The following is a 19,806-nucleotide window of genomic DNA, read 5'->3' as shown; positions in this document are numbered from 1 at the left end:
ACAGCCTTTGTCCAGTAACTGATGGAGCAGATGCAGATATGCACAGACAAGCTCTTGTCCAAGCTGTAGAAATCGTGTTGCTGAGAATGAGGAAAAAGTATATGCGTCTAGAGGCCAAAGTTACCATATGTGAACCCACAGAAACAAGTAAACTGGGCTCCCAGGACCTACAGGCCCTGGGTCAATAGTTACAGAAATAACATAGGAACTATCTAGGGCTTTTACATATGTGGATCTGAAATATAGCTTGACCTATTTGTGGGACTCCTCGCATTGGGAGCAGGTTATGTGTCCCTTGCTTTGTCTGGTTGGGGATGCCTTCTCCTCATACTGGTTGAATTACCAAGCCTAATAAGAGGGGTGCTTAGTCCTACCTAAATGTGATATGCTATACTTAGTGGACAACCATTGGAGGCCTGATCTTTTGAAAAGAACAGGGAAGGATTTGATTGGGGGGATCAGAGGATACTAGGAGAAGGAATGGGAGGAGAGAAGGGAGGGGAACGTGAAGTAAGGATGTAAATAAATGAATGAATACTGCCCTTGCCTGCAGGGCACAATGGGGGTCATGCCCAAGTGAACCTGAAATGATCTGACAAGGGACAACAGAAGTGGACAGCCAGTCAACATGGCTGATCAAGCTGGGTGATTCTATTTTTCTCAGGCCTGTTATATAGTGGTTTAGGGCAGGATAACTAGGTAGGACAGAGTAATCAAAGGATTTCTACCATTCAGGGGTCATTACAACTCAAGTCCCCATAGATTACCTAGGCCTCCTAACTGACAACCACTTTCATGGGGTAATGATCAGTAGCATGCAGGATTCTTACTATCAGTCTGAGGATCAAGACCTCCCATTTCTTCAGGCCAGCTATTTCCATGTGTTAAACAAGCCAATTCCTGACCCCTATGCTAATACATCCTCCTCTCTGTCCCGGGGTTCCTTGAAATCAGCTCAGTGTTTACCTGTAGGTGTCTACCTTTGCTTCTGCCAGTCATTGGATGAAGGTCTGTGTCCCAGACATTCTGGCAGTGGGATTGTAGGATATTACTCCCCATTGCATGTCTGAAATCAATATATAAGGGGGGCATAGCATGTTTCTCTTTTTAAGACTGGGTTTCCTCAGTCAGGATGATTTCCTCTAGTGTCATCCATCTGCCTGCAAATTCAATATTCCATTATTTTTTCCACTAAACTGTACTCAATTGTGTAAATGTACCAAATTTTCTCTATCTACTCTTCAGTTGAGGGGCATCTAGGTTGCTTCCAGGTTCTGGTTATTACAAATAATTCTTCTATGAACATAGTGGAAAAGACATCTTTTTGGTATGAATATGCATCTTTCTAAATATATGCCTAAGAGTGGAATTGCTGGGTAATGTGGTAGCCTGATTCCCATGTTCCTGAGGAATATCCATACTGATTTCCAAACTTGGTGTACCAATCACCATTTTGACTCACAGTGAAGAGATTTCCCCTTTCTCCACATTGTCTCCAGAATAAACTGTTATTGGAGTTTTTGATTTAGTCATACTGACAGGAGTAAGATGCTATCTCAGAGTCATTAGATTTGCATTTCCTGGATGGCTAGGGATGTTGAGCGCTTTGTCAAGTGTGTCTCAGCCAACAAGGTGATTTTATAGCCACTTTTGCAGGCAACATGTGATTAAGGCCCATTGTGGAGTATGTCTGAATAGCTACTCCCATGCCTGTGGAGTCGGTGGCTAAGGCCACAGATACTCCAAATCCCACTAGCACGGGGATAAATTTGATGGCTCTCTTATGTCTAGGAATAACATAATCTATGCTGAGTATTGGAATGGGCTCACTTCTTGGAATAAACCCTACATCAGGGAGAAGGGTGGCTAATAAACATAACCCTGTCCAATTTGTAGACAACATGTTATAAGCCATTCCATTTCCACATGTATGGAAGTTTACAACTTGTATTTTTAAGGAATTATGAGCATGCCCCACAATTCTTTGATGATTATATGAAATACATGAGTGATCATTTTTTATTGAGTAGAAAGCAGCTTAGTGTCTTCCATTTGTCATAAATTATTGAGAAGTAGATCTCTAGGGCTCACTCCTAAATTAGTTACAGTGAATATTGTGGACACAACTCATTGTTTGACAATTTTGACAAGCAGTTTCTCTAGTTAACACAAATTGCTTTCCTAGACTTTTGCTATTTTGATGATGAAGGATTAAATGTGCTCCGATGTCACACACAAAACATGGCTAATTCATTTTCAATTTGCTCAAATATTTTATCCTGATCATTATTAGTTCCAATGCATTAAACTGTTTTTATTATTTGAAGAGCTTTAAAGACATAAAAAGTGTGGGCAGGCCTGCCTCTTGATGCAGCCATATTACTAGGATTCTCAGGGTCTTCAAAAATCTTGTCAGGTGCCAATTTGTCCTTGCCAGCATGGCACAACAGGGATTATGCGCACGGGAACCTGGAACTATGGGACTAGAGACAAGTGATGTGGACACCAAGACAACCAGGCTGATCCTGCCCTAAATGTTTATTATTCACAGGCCTGTTATATAGTGATTCAGAGCAGGAAAACTAGGCAGGGCACAATAATCAAAGGAAAGAGGTCATTGTCTAGAAACCAAGCCAATGAAGGTGATCAATTGACAGGTGTTGGCAAGGTTAAAGGGTCACAGAGGGAGGGGTTGAGTGATCTAATTGTGGAATGTTTCCTTCTTGCCATCAGCTATTTCCTGTGAGCCCAAATTCTATTCATTAGGAAGCTGTGGAGGAGATTGACTAAAATTCTTTTAAAAGGCCGGCAATATTTACAAGAGGTTCTAAATAACAATGATTGCTCCCAACAGTTTATTAATAAAAGTTTTTTAAAAAGCGTAGAGGCAAAGGTAAAAAATAGTCATCAAAGCAGGAACTCTCACCCAGATGACTTCATCACCTACTACCAGCCCACATCTGGTGAGGCTTATATGATATACACAGGTCAGGCTTTTAAAAACACAGAATCTATATGTTCAGGTTTTATCGAATCCCACTGACACTCTAGCAGTGGGATTGTAGGATATTACTCCCCTGATGCATGTCTGAAATCAATATATAAGGGGGGCATAGCATGTTTCTCTTTTTAAGCCTGTGTTACCTTACTCAGGATGATTTCCTCTAGTGCCATCCATTTGCCTGCAAATTTCAAGATTCAATTGTTTTTTTCTGCTGAATAAGTACTCTATTGTGTAAATGTATCACATTTTCTCTATCTACTCTTCAGTTGAGGGGCATCTAGGTTGCTTCCAGGTTCTGGCTATTACAAATAATGCTTCTATGAACATAGTGGAACAGACATCCTTGTTGTATGAATATGCATTTTTTTCAATATATGCCTAAGAGTGGAATTGCTGGGTCATGTGGTAGACTGATTTCCATTTTCCTGAGGAATCTCCATACTGATTTCCAAGTGACTGTACCAGTCACCACTTCCACCAGCAGTTAAGAGTGTTCCCCTTTCTCCACATCCTCTCCAGAATAAACTGTCATTGGAGTTTTTTATTTTAGTCATACCGACAAGAGTAAGATGGCATCTCAGAGTTTTATTTGCATTTCCTGGATGTCTAGGGATGTTGCACACTTTGTGAAGTTTCTCTCAGCTGACAAATGTATTTTATAGCCATTTTTCCAGGCAACATGTGACTAAGGTCCATTGTGGAGTATGTCTGAATAGCTACTCCCATGGCTGCACCTCTGATGGCTAAGGCTACCGATACTCCAAGTCCCACTAACAGGGGGATGAATTCAATAGCTCTCTTATGTTTAGAAAGAAGATAATCTATACTAGGTATTGGAATGGGCTCACTTCCTGGAATAAACTCTACATCTGGGTGAAGGGTGGCTAATACAAATAACCCTGTCCAATTTGTAGACAACATGGAATAAGCCATTCCATTTCCACATGTATAGAAGTTTAGAAGGAACTATGAGCATGCCCCATAATTCTTTGAGGATTATAAGGAATACATGTTGTGATCAATTTTTTATTGAGTATGAAGCAGTTGAGTACCTTCCATTTGTCGTAAATTATTAGGACGTAGATCTTGAGGGCTCACTCCTAAATTAGTAACAGTAAATATTGTGGGCACAACTCATTGTTTAACAATTTTGACGACCAGTCTCTCTAGTTAAAGCAAAATGTTTTCCTTGACTTTTTCTATTTGACGATGAAGGGTTAAATTTGCTCTCAGGTCACCCACAAAACATGGCAATAGCATTTTAAATTTGCTCAAATAATTTTTTATCCTAGTCATTATTAGTTCCAATGCATTGAACTGTTTATATTATTTGAAGAGCTTTAAAGATATAAAGTGTGTGGGCAAACCTGCCCTTTGATGCAGCCACATTCCTAGAATTCTCAGGTGCCAATTTGCCCTTGCCAGCATGGCACAACAGTAGTTTGTGCACGGGAACCTGGAATTATGGGACTAGAGACAAAAGATGTGGACAGCAAGACAACCAGGCTGATCCAGCTGAGAGATTTTATCATTCTCAGGCCCATTATATAGCAATTTAGAGCAGGAAAACTAGGTGGGGTAGAGAAATCAAAGGACAGAGGTCATTCTCTAGAAACCAAGCCACTTATTGTGAGCAATTAACATGTGTTGGCAAGGTTAAAAGGTGGTTTAGTGATCTAACTGTGGAATGTTTCCTTCTTGCCATCTGCTATTTCCTGTGAGCCAAAATTCTATTCATTAGGAAGCTGGAGAGGAGATAGACTATTCTTTTAAAAGGCTGGCAATATTTACAAGAGGTTCTAAATGACAATGCTTGCTCCTAACAAAATTTTATGAATAAAAAATTTAAAAAGAAAGTGTAGAGGCCAAGGTAAAAAATAGGTAGCAAAGCAGGAAGTCTCACCCAGGTGAATTCATCATCTAATACCAGCCCACATTTGGTGAAGCTGATTTGATATACATAGGTCAGGCTTTAAAAACACAGAATCTATATGTTCAGGTTTTAATGAATCTTTGGAAATCTAGGTGTAGGTACTTAAGATACCTTTATCAATACATCTCAATTTGTGCCTGGAAAATGTCAGTGATATTACTTACATAACAAGACATGCCAGGTACAGAGGAGTAGTCTCTGGCCACATCCTGCATCCTGTACAGGAGCATAGATCTCTGAACCCAGTATGGTGGTCTGCAGAGAGACCTGGAAGTGTGCAACTTCCAATCTTAAAAGCCATCTGCTAAATTGGTCAGACATATTTAAACATGGACATGTGAGAATACTCCAGTATTCTTCTTTCCCCTGTATAAAAAGAGATTCCCAAGCCTTCCAAACTCTGAGGTGGAAGGAAGAAGTCATGGTAGCTTCTGTCCACTCACACCCACAGTGATGTTTAAAAGACCTCTGAATTCATAGACTTCTGACTCCTTTGAGCAGTCACTTTCCTCCTCTTGGAATGTTTGCTTGGAATTAATGTGGAAACATTAAAAGTTCAGCAGGGTAGGGGTTGATGCCTGCAGCTCTGAGAAGCCACTGAGAACACTATGGGAAAAGAATTCCTGTGCCACCTGCCGGCCAAGGCCTTGCCATCTGTCTACTTTTCTCTGGGAGCTTGTCCTCTTTTAATGGAATAGTGTGGATTCTTGGTCTAGCACTGTATTTGGGGGTCAGAGAACCACACATTGATGGTCAGCCCTACTCTCCAGAGCTTCTGAGAATGGTGGTGCTGGAGCTTGGTCTCAACAGAGACTTAAACTCTGTCTAGAATTCTTGTCCTTGATCAGTCTTCACTGTGGAGTTAATTACACAGCAAGTATAGGAGACAAGGATAAGGCCCTATTTTACAACACTGGAGGAATGGAGTCATGTGTGGAGAATTCTGATTGCCTGTGTGATAAGTCCCCAAAAGCAAGACAAGAATCTTGTGATGCTAGTTTCTTTATAACAGGGAACTCTCCTTGGAATGCATTTGGTGCCCCTTTCAGGTGTAGCGGGAAAGACTGAGTTTACTTCAGATTAGCCCTTAATTGCTTTCTGCTGATACTGAATTAAACTTGCAAACTCTGCTTTAATTGGCTCTATAGAAAAACATTTTGACAGGTGTGACTTGTCCTTTGATTGTGAACAGTTTGAAATCATGAAAACTTTATTCATGTGGCCTCCCTTATCTTTGAGAGTATGAATTGTCTGGGTCTCTGAATCAAGTTGGCTGTGACATGAGACTTGAGTCTGCCTCTTTAATGGGTTCCGTTCTCCCAGATCCGCTGTATACTCCCATTACTTAATCCCATCCCAACCTTGACAGACATTCCAATCTTCTTTGTACAGGACAATGACATGCTAATTTCAGGAGAGAAGCAGTTCCTGATGAGAGTACATCACCCCTTATCCTCACAAAAGGGCTGGAATTTTAGGTCCATTCTACTGGAAAATGTCACTTCCCTTCTCTCTCTGACAAAATGACAAATAGCTACCTGTGATGTCTATTGACACACCAGGTCCCATGCTGGCCTCCAGACTCCTTCAGTATCACTAGTATATATAAAAGTGAAACTTGTAAAAGTGTTACTTAAAATGGAGGCTGGAACAGGATTGAATGGTTTACTCCAGGGTTATCAAATTTTTCTGGATAAAGAAGATGTTACTCTGCTCTCTCTTTTTGCTACATACATTCTGATGTTCATTTGCCAGTGTCAAGGACAACCTGTATAAACACTTAAATCAAATTTTCAAGATTCAACTAATTTTTCTCCTGCCAGTGGGCATGGGTTGGGCTACTAAACTCTAATTATGTGATCTCATAAAAAGAATCATCTCTGTTAAAATATTAACCATACAGGCTCAGTATCACTTGTATCTCAACAAGAACCAATGGTTTGTTCATGTTATCTGGAGGCAGTGGGTAACATGAACCGGATTTAGATGCCAGCTCTGAGAGAAAATTGATGGCTCATGAGACAAAACCAGGCCCGGGTGGTGGTGGCCCACTCCTTTAATCCCAGCACTTGGTAGGCAGATGTAGGCTGATCTCTGTTAGTTCGAGACCAGCCTGCCAGCCTGGTCTACAAGAGCTAGTTCCAGGACAGCCTCTAAAGACACTGAGAAATCCTGCCTCGAAACACCCCCCCCCAAATAGGGACATAACAAGTGAAATGACCTGAGTAGTTCTCTCAGAACTAAGTAAAGTCACTCCATAAGAGTACCTCATGACCTTTGCCTCTAAAGGCCACCTTCTGCTTTTAGCTGGGTGTCAGTTCCAAATCCAAACATGGGAACCAAGGATAGTTACCACCTCAATAAAAATTCACTTAATTTCCTTTTAACCGAGTCCCTTAATGTTTTCTGCATATTTTACCCTGGAGCTAAGATGTTTCCTATAAAGACTTTGAAATAAGATTCTGATACTTGATCCCAAGAGTCTTTATAAAGACACAAACCAAATATCAATCAAATAGTAAGAAGTATATATCAATGAAAAAGAATTTTCTACAAGGGACTTTGAGAGGAAAGTAAATTGACAACCCTGAATTAACAACTTTTAAATGAAGCAAATAAGGAACTTACTGTTTTTCTACTTTCCTTACATAACACAGACCTGAGTCTCATGATGTCACTGACACAGATCATTGTTCTTCTGCTGAGCACCTTTTTATGTGGCAATGTTCCTTAGCTGGTGGTAGTGGCACATGCTTTAATTCTAGCTTATAGGAGTCATAGGCAGGTAGAGCTCTGAGTTTGAGGTCAACCTTGTCTACAGAACATGTTCTAGGATATCCTGGGAAATACACATACATGAACACACACACACACTCACACACACACACACACTCACACACACACACACACACCTGTATTGATAAAAACATTACACCATTGGACTTAGAGACATAGACACGAACAGGCACTAATAATAAGTCTACTTCACAACAGTGTAGAATCTGAGAGAAGTCACTCCTGAGCTGGTGTGTTTTTTATGCTGGCTACATCGGAGCAAGTAGCTTGATCAATCTGCTGTTAGGAATGATATGCAGAGGAGTTGTTGTTCTTTCCAGGTTGTGAGAATTTGCCTTACTGCCTGACCTCTATGGCAAACTAGTGTGGCTGATGGAATTAAAGGTGGGTGCCACCATTGTGCGGCCTCCATGACTAACTAGCATGGCTGGATTTGCCCTCTGATCTTAAGGGAAACTTTGTTAGATAGTAAAAATATATCACCACATTTTTCAGTGATGTGGATTTTGTTTATGTCACCTCATGTGTGTGAGTGTCTCATAGTTTTTCTTTTTTCAATTTATTCTTGTTTGTTTGTTTTATTTCCCTCCTGTTTTTTCTAAAGACAGAGAGAAGGCATCAAGTAGGAGTGGTGGCGAGGATCTGGGAGGAGATTCAAGAGGGAAAACATTAATCAGAACATATTCTAGGAAAAGAATGATTTTAATAAAAACCTCAGAAGCAAAGAAAGAAATGTTGATGTTGTGTATACAAGGAACTGTAAGACGAAACATGAAAGTACTGAAAGCTGTGGTTAATGTGGGGTTCTGTACTTCTGTGAGCACCAGTGTGAATGTTTGTGAAGCACAGGGAAAACATGGCATCCTGAGGTCAGAAATTAGTCAGGTCAGAATTACAGGTAACAGTCCAGGGTCAACTCTGGAACTGCAATTAAAGATTTGTGTGTTGGCTGATTATTGAAGGAAGGTTGTGTCTTAGGAGGCTCGAGAAGAAGCATGGATAGTCTTTGAAGAAGACTTTGGTGTCCCCGAAGTCACTTTACAGTCTCTGACTCATCTGTGTCATCTTCCTTTCTGTTTCCTGTGCACTTGCTGGACAAATACACATGAAATTTCACTCAGAGTGAACAAGTTCATGAAACACTGTTTGGAGAAAAAAGACCTTGTCAGGACATAATGTAAAAGGCACGTGTTTATGCCAGGATACCACTAACACAGAATGTGCTAGCATTAGGAGAGAATTTTGCCCTCAAGAGTCCCTAATGACTCTCTATGCTCACAGCAGCCTCCATGATGCTGGTCTGTGTGTTCAGTGACAGCCCTCCCTTAGAGCTTACAATGATGAAGGAGTCTGTTCTGTTCTGTTCTTTTCCATCTGCTTGATTATGTACCTTTCTGTGCTCAGGGAAAAAGGTGGGTATTTTCAAAGTTTGTAAGCTTATGAATCAATGAGGTATCTTTGGGAGCCTGCTGTTTATGGAAAGTGTGGATCCTGGACCAGACCTGAATACCTGTGTATTGTACAGCCAGTTCTTTGAGTGATTTGGGGTATTTTCACCCTCTTGAAGGAAGACTTTGTGAATCCCCTCCTTTGAGGTCATTAAAGAGAAGGTAAGATGGCCCTGGTGAATCTGGCTCAAGAGGAGCTGAGGGACAGAGTTGGTCAGAGTGAACCAAGAGTTGCTTGTTGTGAAGAAGCTGTTGTGACCTGAACACATCTCAAGGGTGCCTCTTCACACCTTGGTGGCCTTCAATTGATGTGCTGTGGTTCGTGTCTGAGATTGTAGTCATGTTATTTATAGGAGACAAGATTTATGCACATTAAGGAGTGATGTAAGCTGTTTCTTATCCTCTGCCACTGGAGGAAATGCTCTTCCTTGTGTTCCATGAAACCAGCAGTATTCACCAGGACACTTTTCTGTACTGAACTGTTACCTTTTCCCCAATACACATGTTGTACAAAATAAAAAAATAAAGACTCATAACAAAATTTTTTCTTCCCTTAAATTTTTCATGGTATATACTATCTCTGAATTCATTTTTCAACTTTGAGTACCTCTTCCAGTTTATAGAATTTAGTAACTTCTGTGCTTTTATAATAAGTAGGCAAATACCAATAAATATTATCATATGGATACATGTATAATAAAAATACATATAAATATACCATCTAGTCTAAAATAAACAATGGTTTTGTGTGGGGAGCCGCCCCCACATTCTCCGTTACAAGATGGCACTGACACCCATTGTCAGTTGGAGTAAACAACCTTGGTGCGCACGTGCCTGCTACTTTTCCATCCCTTACTCTCTGCCTCTCCCGTGGCATCATATGGGCTGACAAGCAGGAACCAGTCAGGAGATGACACGTCCGAGGCCCGAGGGGGGGGAACTGCTGAGCTATATAAGGGTTGGGCTTTTCGCTCCCCGGGTCTCCACTCTGTAAGCTTATGCTCTCCCTCTCAAGACGCATTAAAGCTGTTCTGCAGAAGGATCCTAAGTGTGCCGCATCGTTCTTGCTGGCGAGACGGTAGCGCGGGACATCTGGTGCCGAAACCCGGGAACTCAGACCTCATCATCGTCAGCACCATCGGAGACCCCTTGGATTCAAGGAGGATTCAGAACTGCAGGTAACTACGCTCGGAGAGGTATGTTATTCTTGGACTTTGGATTGGAGCCTCTGTTACAATTGTTACATCGTTACAATTGTTAGGATAAGCGGCAGTGCCTGACTGTGTGCTTTAGTCTCTTGTAGATAAAAGAGCTGCGCACGGTCGTTACTTTTGTTTCATTTGAGCCGCAGGTGTTTATTTTTATCATGGCTCCTCTCAATCCGTCTAGCATGTCAGAAACAGAGCGTAGTGAGAGGTTAGGTGCATGTAAAAAGAAACCGGTTGTAACTAAGAAAGATAACCCCCCCCCCTGGTAAATTTAAGGATAAGGGGGAGCCCTTACAGTCCCCAAGAGGGACATTAGAAGATAAACAAAAAAGGGAAGAAGGCTTATACCCTTTTCAGGAACTGGAAGCTTGCACAAATGCAAGTCACACATACTACAGGCCTGCCCTACAATCCTCAGGGACAAGGCATCATGGAGCGAGCACATCGCACACTTTAGTCTTACCTAATAAAACAAAAAGGGGGAATTATGAAGGAGTTGCCCCCAACACCAAGAGTGGCTATTGCCATGGCATTGTTTACTATGAATTTTTTTAAAATCTGGATGATAAGGGTCAAAATGCAGCAACAAGGCATTGCTCGGATCCGCAAAGACCCAAAGAATTTGTAAAATGGAAAGATGTGCTAACTAATGAATGGAAAGGCCCGGATCCTACTCTAATAAGATCCAGGGGAGCTGTTTGTGTTTTTCCACAGAATGAAGAAAATCCCTTTTGGGTCCCAGAACGACTCACCAGAACCGTTATGGAGCAAAAGGATGGCGAGACATATTCCCGTGCAATGAATTGGACCTATGAATTTGAGTTGACCTGTCCTTCACAGAGGGATTTCTTCAGCTGTTTAATATTTCAAAGAATGGGTGGGGGTGGGATTGTTTGGAGCAGTCCTATGCTGCGGAATAGTGTTTATTCTCTGGCTGGTCTGCAAGCTCAGAACCCAAAACAAAAGAGATAATGTGGTCATAGCACAAGCACTGACTGCGCTCGAGCAAGGGGCGTCAACCGATATCTGGTTGACTATGCTTAAGCAATAGGCTGCCGACTGAACAGCTCCTGCACACCCAGAACTTAGGTTCATTGCACAGGGTAGAGTGTTTAGTCTGGCCTCCCAAGAGGGGTGTTGAGCAAAGGCATCGCACAGAGAGATATTTTCCTCTGAGAGACATGTTGTCCTGCATAAGGGTTACCTGCTGTATTTTTTTTCCCTTTTCCCAGAAAAAGGCAGAGGACAGGTCGGAAGCATCCCGGATTTTGATGAATCTAGGGATAGGTTTCGTACACGTCTCACTAATTTTGTTCTTTGGGAAGTTCAACCACTGTCTCTACCCTCTAATGTCCTGGGAGAGCCTGTTTGCTATTAAAACAAAAAGGGGGGAGATGTGGGGAGCCGCCCCCACATTCTCCGTTACAAGATGGCACTGACACCCATTGTCAGTTGGAGTAAACAACCTTGGTGCGCACGTGCCTGCTACTTTTCCATCCCTTACTCTCTGCCTCTCCCGTGGCATCATATGGGCTGACAAGCAGGAGCCAGTCAGGAGATGACACGTCCGAGGCGGGAACTGCTGAGCTATATAAGGATTGGGCTTTTCGCTCCCCGGGTCTCCACTCTGTAAGCTTATGCTCTCCCTCTCAAGACACATTAAAGCTGTTCTGCAGAAGGATTCTAAGTGTGCCACATCGTTCTTGCTGGAGAAACGGTAGCGCGGGACAGTTTTGACTCCAGATCTAGATGCTGAAATACTATATTACCCCAGTAATACATATAAAGTCATATATGTTCACTGTTCCTATCCATAGTACACTGGTGAGTGTTGATCATGACCATCATTAGGCAAATATGACAAACATCATGGATACTTCAAGATTCTTGTAAGATTGTGTGTGACTCACTGGCAGTTCCTGCAATCATTGGCTTACACTCTCTCAGCATATCTAGGCCTAACCAAGACTTTTCTGACCACTGTGGGAGTCATCTTCAGATTACTTGACTGAATCAGAAACTTATGGATACATATATGGGCTGATACATTCTTCTTATCCTGTTTACCAAGAATAGAGCATAATTAAAGTACTGCTCACCATAACACCTGGAACGTTCATGTTACTTGCCCACGATGCTGTGAGGGTTAGTCAAGAGTATTTGGAATATAAGTGTCTGACACTTAAATGAAACTCTCTTAAACAAAACTCTGCCTCCAGTCAGTAGCAATTGCAAAGAGAAACACAGGTTCCAAATAGAAAGTAAAATACTTGAGCCCAAATGGTCCTGCTGGCCCAGTTATGTGCCTCTTCTCTCACTTTTGCCTTAATTTATATTGGACTTAACCACAAAGGCATCTCACATGCAATAGGTTCACCAATTCTTCTGAAGCAATCTCATTATGAGAGAATGAAAGAAGACACCTCAAAAAGGCATATCAAAGAATTCATATGTGAGAACTGAAATGAAAAACAAAGAGAAAGCCTATTCAAGAGACAAAATGTCAAGGAAACAAACTGCTATTTCATATACTGATTGAGAATCACTGTAGTTTGTGATGATCAGAAGACATGTCCCCATTGAAATCACATCCTCTCCACCAACATGGCATTGTCAATATATCCTCCAATGTGTCTGTAGTCATCACTCACCATTATTATTATTTTATTTTTCAGTTTAAATTTAGATAAGAAACAAGGTTGCTTCACAAGTCAGTTCCAGGTCCCTCTCCCTTTCCCTCCCCTCAACCCCCCCAACCCCCCCATTATCCCCTCATTTCCCCAGGGAGGGTGAGGCCCTCCATGGGGGACTCACCATTATTTTTTAAAATTTTATTGTTAAATTTAAATTTAAATTAGAAACAAGGTTGCTTCATATGTCATTCACAGGTCCCTCTCCCTTTCTCTCCCCTCCTCCCATGCCCTCCCACGAACCCCCCCAATAGCCTCTCATTTCTCCAGGGAGGGTGATACCCTCCATGGGGGTGTCCATAGTCTGTCATTTCATCCAGGGCAGGGCCTAGGCCCTCCCCCAAGAATCCAGGGTGAGAGAGCATCTCTTACTGTTATATGGGCACCCAAAGTCCATTTGTATACCTGGGACAAATATTGATCTACTACCCAAGGCCCAATAGATTACCTAGGCCTCCTCACTGACACCCACATTCAGAGGGTCTGGGTCAGTCCCATGCTTTCCACACAGTCATCAATCTGGGGTCCAAGAGCTCTCCCTTGTTTAGGTCAAGTGTTTCTCTGAGTTAAACCAACCCAGTCTTAACCCCTTTGCCCATCAGTTCTCTCTTTCTGACACTGAATTCCAGGAGTTCAGTTCAGTGTTTGTCTGTGGGTATCTGCTTCTGTTTTCATCAGTTGCTGGATGAACATTCTGTTTTCTAGACTCTCTGTCATTGGGACTGTATGCTGGCACTCTCCTGATTCATGTCTAACATTCAGAAATGAGGGAGTACATACTATGCTTTTCTTTTTGTGACTGGGTTATCTCACTCAGGATGGTTTCTTCTAGTGCCATCCATTTGCCTGCAAATTTCAAGATTCCATTTTTTCCTGCTGAATAAGTACTCTATTGTGTAAATGTACCACATTTTCTCTATCCACTCTTCAGCTGAGGGACATCTAGGTTGCTTCCAGGTTCTGGCTATTACAAATAATGCTGCTATTAACATAGTGGAAAAGACATCCTTGTTGTATGAATGTGCATCTTTTGGGTATATGCCTAAGAGTGAAATTGCTGGGTCATGTGGTAGACTGATTCCCATTTTCCTGAGGAATCTTCATACTGATTTCCAAATTGGCTGTACGAGTGGACCCTCCCACCAGTAGGGGAGGAGTATTCCCCTTTCTCCATATCCTCTCCAGCTAAACTGTCTTTGGAGTTTTTGATTTTAGCCATTCTGACAGAGTGAGATGGTATCTCAGAGTTGTTTTGATTCCCATTTCCCAGATGGCTAAGGATGTTGAGCACTTTCTCAAGTGCCTCTCAGCCATTTTAGACTCCTCTACTGAGAGTTCTTTATTTAGTTCTGTACCCCACTCTTTGATTGGATCCTTTGGTGTTTTGGAGACTTGCTTCTTGAATGCTTTGTAAATTTTGGAGATCATCCCACTGTCAGATGTGGAGTTAGTGAATATCTTTTCCCAATCTGTGGGTTACCTTTTTGTCTTGCTGACTGTGTCCTTTGCCTTACAGAAGCTTCTCAGTTTCAGGAGGTGCCACTTATTAATTGTAGTTCCTAATGTCTGTGCTACTGGAGTTATGTTCAGGAAGCAGTCTTCTGTACCAATTTGTTCAAGGGTACCTCTCACTTTCTCTTCTAACAGGTTCAGTGTGGTTGGATTTATGTTGAGGTCTTTGATCAATTTGGACCTAAGTTTTGTGCATGGCTATAGACATGGACCTCACTGAATTCTTCTACATGTCAGCATCCAGTTATGTCAGCACCATTTGTTGAAGACGTTTTCTTTATTCCATTGTATTTTTAGCTTCTTTGTCAAAAATCAGAAGTTCATACACGTATGGGTTGATATCAGGGTGTTCAATTCGATTCCATTGGTCTACCTGCCTATTTTTGTGCCAATACCAAGTTGTTTTCAGTACTACAGATCTATATTAGAGCTTGAAGTCAGGGATGGTGATGCCTCCAGATGTTGTTTTGTTGAGTAAGGTTGTTTTGGTTATCTGGGTCTTTTGTTTTTTCATACAAAGTTTGTTATTGTTCTTTCAAGTTTGTGAAGAATTTGGCTGGGATAGTAATGGGGATTGCGTAAATTCTGTGTATTGCTTTTGGTAAGATTGCCATTTTTACTACATTGATCCTACCTATCCAAGAGCATGGGAGATCTTTCCACCTTCTTTCTGGTGTCTTTAATTTCTTTCTTTAAAGACTCAAAGTTCTTGTGATACAGGTCCTTCACTTGTTTGGTTAGCATTACCCCAAAGTATTTTATGTTGTTTGTGGCAATTGTAAAGGGCGATGTTTCTCTGATTTCTTTCTCAGCCCTTTTATCATTTGTATATAGTAGGGCTACTGATTTTTCCTGAGTAGCTCTTGTATCCTGCCACTTCACTGAAAGCATTTATCAGCTGCAGGAGTTCCCTGGTAAAGTTTTTTGGGTCACTTATGTAAACTATCTTATCATCTGCAAATAGTGAAAGTTTGGCCTCTTCCTTTCCAATTTGTATCCCCCCTGATTTCCTTTTGTTTTCTAATTGCTCTAGCTATAACTTCAAGTACAATATTGAAGAGGTATGGAGAGAGTGGACAGCCTTGTCTTGTTCCTGATCTTAGAGGAATTGTGTTGAGTTTCTGTCTATTTAATTTGATGCTGGTTTTTGGTTTGCTGTATATAGCTTTTATTATGTTGAGGTAAGTTTCTGTTATCCCAGATCTCTCCAAGAACTTTATCATAAAGGGGTGTTGGATTTTGTCAAAGGATTTTTCAACATCTAGTGAGATGATCCTGTGATTTTTGCTTCTCAGCTTGTTTATATGGTGGATTACATTGATGGAGTTTTGTATGTTGAACCAACCCTGCATGCCTGGGATGAAGCTTACTTGATTGTGGTGGATGAGTTTTCTGATGTGTTCTTGGATCTGATTTGCCAGTATTTTATTGAGTATTTCTGCAACAATGTTCATGAGGAATATTGGTCTGAAGTTCTCTTTCTTAGTTGTGTCTTTGAATTTCTGGTAGATTTCTGCACTGAGGACATCTGGCCCTGCAATGTTTTTGGTTGGGAGACTTTTGATGACTGCTTCTATAGGCCTTCTAAAGCCTATTTAAATTACTTATCTGTTCTTGATTTAATTTTGGCAAGTGATATCTATTCAGAAAATTGTTCATTTCCTTTAGATTTTCAAATTGTGTGGAGTACAGGTTTTCCTGATGATTCTCTGGATTTCCTCAGTGTCTGTTGTTATGTCCCCCTTTTCATTTCTGATTTTGTTAATTTGCATGTTCATACTCTGTCCTTTGGTAAGTTTGGATAAACGTTTGTCTATCTTGTTGTTTTTCTCAAAGAACAAACTCTTTGTTACATTGATTTTTTTGTATTATTTTCCTAGTTTCTGCTTTACTGTTTTTAGCCCTCAATTTGGTTATTTTCTGGCATCTACTCCTCCTAGGTCAACTTGCTTCTTTTTGTTCTAGAGCTTTTGGTTGTGCTGTTTTAATTCTCTAATGTATCTGTTCTCCACTTCCTTCATGTGGGCACTTACTGCTATGAACTTCCCTCATAGCACTGCTTTCACAGTGTCCCATAAGTTCTGGTATGTTGTGTTCTCATTCTCATTGAATTCTAGGAAGTCTTTAATTTTTTTTTATTTCTTTATCGACCCAGGAATGGTGCAATTGTGCTTTATTCAACTTTCATGAGTTTGTAGGTTTTCTGCAATTTGTGTTTTTATTGAATTCTAATTTTGAAGCATGGTGGTCTGATAAGGTGCATGAAGTTATTCCAATTTTTTTGTACCTGTTGAGGTTTGCTATGTTGCCAAGTATGTAGTCGATTTTAGAGACGGTTCCATGTCGCACTGAGAAGAAGCTATATTCTTTTTTATTTGGATGGAATGTTCTATAGATGTCTGTCAAATCAAATTGGGTCATAATTTCTATTAGTTCCTTTGTTTCTTTGTTAATTTTCTGTCTGGTAGTCCTGTCTAGTGGTCTTCAAAGACTATCCCTTCTCTGCCCACAGGTCTTTATATACTGTGCCGGGTTCTCCATGGATATTCACTCAATTTGATTCAGTGAAGGTGAAGATCCCTTTGTTTCCAGACATAAAGAATCCCTCAGAAAATGGAAAGATCTCCCATGCTCTTGGATAGGTAGGATCAATGTAGTAAAAATGGCAATCCTGCCAAAAGCAATCTACAGATTCAACGCAATCCCCATTAAAATCCCAGCACAATTCTTCACAGACCTTGAAAGAACAATAATCAATTTTGTATGGAAAAAACAAAAGACCCAGGATAGCCAAAACAACCCTGTTCAACAAGGCAACGTCCGGAGGCATCACCATCCCTGACCTCAAGCTCTATTATAGAGCTATAGTCCTGAAAGCAGCTTGGTATTGGCACAAAAATAGACAGGTAGACCAATGGAATCGAATTGAAAACCCGGGTATTAACCCACACACATACTAACATCTGATCTTTGACAAAGAAGCTAAAAATATACAATGGAATAAAGAAAGCATATTCAACAAATGGTGCTGGCATAACTGGAGACTGGCATGTAGAAGAATGCGGATCGATCCATGTTTATCGCCATGCACAAAAGTTAAGTCCAAATGGATCAAAGACCTCAACATAAATACAGCCACACTGAACCTCTTAGAAGAGAAAGTGGGTGGTACCCTTGAATGAATTGGTACAGGAGACAGCTTCCTGAACATAACACCAGTAGCACAGACAGTGAGATCAACAATTAATAAATGGGACCTCCTGAAACTGAGAAGCTTCTGTAAGGCAAAGGACACAGTCAGCAAGACAAAAAGGCAGCCCACAGAATGGGAAAAATATTCACTAATCCCACATCTGACAGAGGGTTGATCTCCAAAATTTACAAAGAACTCAAGAAGCAAGTCTCCAAAACAGCAAAGGACCCAATTAAAAAGTGGGCTGCAGAACTAAATAGAGAGTTTTCAATAGAGGAGTCTAAATGGCTGAGAGGCACTTGAGAAAGTGCTCAACATCCTTAGCCATCCAGGAAATGCAAATCAAAACAACTCTGAGATACCATCTCACTCCTGTCAGAATGGCTAAAATCAAAAACACCAATGACAATTTATGCTGGAGAGGATGTGATGAAAGAGGGACACTCCTCCAGTGCTGGTGGGAGTGCCAACTGGTTCAGCCACTTTGGAAATCAGTATGGAGATTCCTCAGAAAAATAGGAATAAACCTACCACAAGACCCAGCAACTCCACTCTTAGGCATATATCCAAAAGATGCCCATTCATACAACAAAGATGTCTGTTCCACTATGTTCATAGCAGCTTTATTTGTAATAGCCAGAACTTGGAAGCAACCTAGATGTCCCTCAGCTGAAGAGTGGATAGAGAAAATGTGGTACATCTACACAATGGAGTACTATTCAGCAGAAAAAAGTATTGGAATCATGAGATTCGCAGGCAAATAGATGACACTAGAAGAAACCATCCTGAGTGAGGTAACCCAGTCACAAAAAGAGAAACATGGCATGTACTCTCTCATATATGGATTTTAGACATAGATCTGGGGAGTGCCAGCCTACAATCCTATGGCCAGAGAGTCTGGGAAACAGAAACTTTATTTAGTGGCTGATCGAAGAAGAGGCAGACTCCCTTGGTTAAGTACTGAGCTGAACCCAAGAAAGCCAGTAACAGAGAGGGAGGACTGAGGATCAAAGGGATTAAGACTGGGCTGGTTTAACCCCCAGAAACAGCTGACCAGACAAAGGTTAACTCTTGAATCCCAGGCATCAGCCTGGGAATCCAGCATGGGACTGATCAAGACCCCCTAAATCTGGGTGTCAGTGAGGAGGCCTAGGTAATCTATTGAGCCTTGGGCAGCAGATCAGTACCCATCCCAAGTATACACATGGACTTTGGACTCCCATAGAACAATGTGAGGTGCACTCTCACCCTGAACTCTTGGGGAAGGGTCTAGGCCCTGCCCTATATGAAATGACAGATTATGGACACCCCCATGGAGGGCCTCACCCTCCCTGGGGGAATGAGGGGATAACGGGGGGGGAGGGGGGAGGGCACAGGAGGAGGGGAGGGAAAGGGAGAGGGACCTGGAACTGACTTGTGAAGCAACCTTGTTTCTTATCTAAATTTGAACTGGAAAAAAAAGTAGTAGCTAGGAAAAAAAAAGGATCATCAATTCCTGCTGTATTCTCTTGCCCATAGGGTCCCTGTTGGCCACCTTGCTGGGCTCAGCTCCCTTGCAAATGGCAGCAACACTGGCTGCAGCTGAGTAGAGATTTTGTTAAACCATCCCAGGTGGGCAGGTGTTAGCACAGAACAGGAGTGTAGAGATAAAAGGCAACTTAATTTTTTCTTATATTCATGAACTCAATCACAAATGCATCTCACATGCAATAGGCTCACAGATTCTTCTGAAATAGTCTCATCCTGAGAGAATGAAAGATGACATCTCAAGCAGGAATATCAATGAATTTATGTAGTGAGAACTGGAGTGAAAAACAATATAAAAATCTTTCCGAAGATAAAATGTCAAGGAAACAAATGGTGCACAAAAAATTCTATACAATTGAAACTAAAGTAATGATGGCCAACACGATTGTTTAGTGGGAGAGAGGCTATCACCACACCTGGCAATCTCAGGATCCACATGGTGAAGGAGAAGAAGACTTCCATAAGCTGTCCACTGACATCCACAAGTGTATTGTG

The 19,806-nt window shown here is 41.4% G+C and overlaps 1 pseudogene; it reads right to left on the bottom strand.

Moving 5' to 3' along the window:
- The window catches only part of LOC101842104, a 39,000-nt pseudogene extending 19,640 nt beyond the window's left edge, over window positions 1-19,360 (bottom strand).
- Between the last annotated feature and the right edge of the window lie 446 nt (window positions 19,361-19,806).

The sequence above is a fragment of the Mesocricetus auratus genome, unplaced genomic scaffold (assembly GCF_017639785.1).
Source record: "Mesocricetus auratus isolate SY011 unplaced genomic scaffold, BCM_Maur_2.0 Super-Scaffold_100031, whole genome shotgun sequence".
Taxonomy (NCBI): Eukaryota; Metazoa; Chordata; class Mammalia; order Rodentia; family Cricetidae; genus Mesocricetus; species Mesocricetus auratus.
The sequence above is the reverse complement of the archived record's forward strand: the minus strand, read 5'-3'. Positions and strand labels throughout refer to the sequence as shown.